Source organism: Propithecus coquereli, unplaced genomic scaffold (genome assembly GCF_000956105.1).
Source record: "Propithecus coquereli isolate 6110/MARCELLA unplaced genomic scaffold, Pcoq_1.0 Scaffold48, whole genome shotgun sequence".
In the NCBI taxonomy this organism is placed as follows: domain Eukaryota; kingdom Metazoa; phylum Chordata; class Mammalia; order Primates; family Indriidae; genus Propithecus; species Propithecus coquereli.
Window position 1 is genome coordinate 6231711 of NW_012150618.1, and position 2624 is coordinate 6234334.

Sequence of the window (2624 nt, forward strand, 5' to 3'; positions counted from 1 at the left end):
GCATGACCATGAACTTTTCAACAGAACACAGTAAGATGTCAAGGACCATCCCAAATACGTAACAGAGCAAGAGGGCTTCCAGAATATATGAAATAGGCTTTCAGACAAAAAGGGCAGGCGTAACACAAGGCCAGGCCTCAGGGCGTAGGCGGAAAGAGTAAGCATCCAGAAGAGAAGCAAAGGATACAGACAGAAACCCAAGGCAAGTGCAGAGCTAAGAAAGCTGACAAGACAAGGGCAGAAGAATGTGATAAACACACAGAGGACACTCTCAAAGCAGGTTAGAAAAGGTCTCCCGCACAGCTGAACACGCCTGGGGCCTCAAGGCCCTCTGCATCTGAGGCTGCCACCCTTCCTGTCTAGCTGGTTTGACGATGGTGTCCGACTGTCCACTGGCAACAGGCAGATCAGAAACACACAGTCAAGGTAAATTGTAAATTAAGACAGGAATGCATATTCTTCTTTGTGATGATCTCCCCTCTTTCAGTATCAATCACATTAGCCATTTCCACTTCACCTCAAAATGTTCCAAATCATTTGTAAAATGAACGAAAGTTCATCAAACTTCATTGTAAGATGAACTACATCATAAGATAAACTGAGAAGCAAGCTCTTCTAAACTGTAACTTTCGTCCTCAATGCAAATTTGTCTGCCTATCTGGCTTTATTTACATATTGTATAAAAGTCAAGTTAAAGGGGAGAGATACATATGTTTGTCTAAATTTCCAGAAAATTGTAGACATCAATATTTTGACTTAAAAGCGGCTTCACTGTAATAAATCTCTGGAAACCAAATGGAATACAAAGCCTTGGCAACCACAGAACTGGGAGTTAGTGCTGTGAGGCCGCAGAGAGACTTTAAAAATCCCTTGACAACTGAATTGAGGAAAAGAAGAGAAAATATCACAACTGTTAGATAGGCTGAATATACCAGCACAAGGTAACTTAGGAAAATAAGTGAATTAGAGAACCAGGGTTAAGTAACAGCTGGGGAAGGAGGCAAGGAGCCCAGAGAAAAGTCCTTAAACATGCAACATGTCAGGACTCCAAGGTTTCTGAGAAAAAAGCTCTCTGAAGAAACGTACATCAATAGAAAGGCAAATCTTATTTATAATAAATCCTTATACCCTCAAGATTTTTATAAAATGATTCATATATAATACGTATATATATTTTACATAGATATAAAATGCTATGTGTGAGATGAAAAAAATCATTCTTAGCTTCATGAGAGATGGTAACTTTTACTATTAAACACCTGTGTTTGTTAATAAGTAACTTGGGCTTTTCAAGGAGATATCTTAAGCACTGACTATCATAAAAAAATAAAATACCGATTTCAGAACAGACAACTTAATTATGATGATTTTCCTCAGATAAAGTAAAAACTGTTTCTGAGTCAGTCACTAAATAACCTGGCACAGAGAGACTCCACGTCCTGTGACAAAACATCTTCACTGGCTCTGACTTTTTTTTGGCTTCCCTTAATGTAAAATCTATTGATGGAGTAGTCCTTTTGTAGTATTTCTTATATAATCCCCACTCGAGAAGCTACTCAGAAGAAAAGCTCTATGTTCAATTCACCATCTGTTTCCCAGAAAGGAAACATATTAACTAATCACTTTTGAGTCAGAATAAATGTGCCTCCTATTGCAGCAACAATCTCAGTTCAATGCATACTTTAAGCCAAGAACAGAGCAAAGTACAAAACAAAATAAAAACTTTCCAGAACATTTGCGAAACATGTAAGAAGGAACATGTGAAATACTGATTTATGACAATTTTGGGTAAAAAAAATTAGAGAAACAAATTAGAGCATCAAAAAGGCAGAAAACATGAATTAAAGGGAAATCGATGCATTCTTTAAGAAAAAATCCTCTCATTTGAAAATCAAAGGACAAGTGTTGCTTCAAATTTTCTAAATAAGTATTCTGTGGTAAATTCTAAAGCCCTTATGCAAGAGTGAGGAATCTTCTCCACGAGCGCTTCTGAACGCTGGTGTCCTATTAGAAACCACCCTGAGGGTGAGTGAGTTAGTTTGTAAAGGGTGGTAACAGAGGCCCTACCTGAAAAAGGTACTGATTTAGCTGGTCAAGGTGAGGCCTGGCATGGATAAATGTCAAAGCTCCCAGGTGGTTCTAATAGTTGTCAAGATGGAATGCTGCTAGGCTATTGCCATATAAATTGATTTTCCTGGTCCCTGCAGCTGAAGCTCACAGGGCTTTTCCACTCCAGTGGGTTCTTGTGTCAACCCCACACAGAGCACAGCCACTAAATATTGGAGGCCAGAGAGCAAAGGAAGCTCAGTGATAGGAGGGTAATCTCATTCACATCTGAGAGACAGTAATAGAGGCTAATCCTAGAGACAGAGGAAACAGCAAGATAAAACCAAATAAATTAAGAATTCTGAGACCAGAAGAGCTTCTCCTATATGTTCCTTTCCCACTCTGGTGTGTCTGTGTGTGTGTGTGTGTGTGTGTGTGTGCGTGCGTGTGTGTGTGTGTGTGTGTGTGTGCGCTGTCACTCTCCATTCTCCTCCCTGCAGATCTTCCCATGTAACTGCCCACAGGTTGAGAGTAGAATTATATTTAATTTTTATTACTCATATTTTTATATTTATTTC

At 39.1% G+C, this 2624-nt stretch overlaps 1 protein-coding gene across 1 annotated transcript in view; it reads right to left on the minus strand.

Moving 5' to 3' along the window:
• Positions 1–2624, minus strand: part of UTRN (utrophin) — a 522534-nt gene that overhangs the window by 177920 nt on the left and 341990 nt on the right. The gene's annotated exons all lie outside the window — the stretch shown is intronic.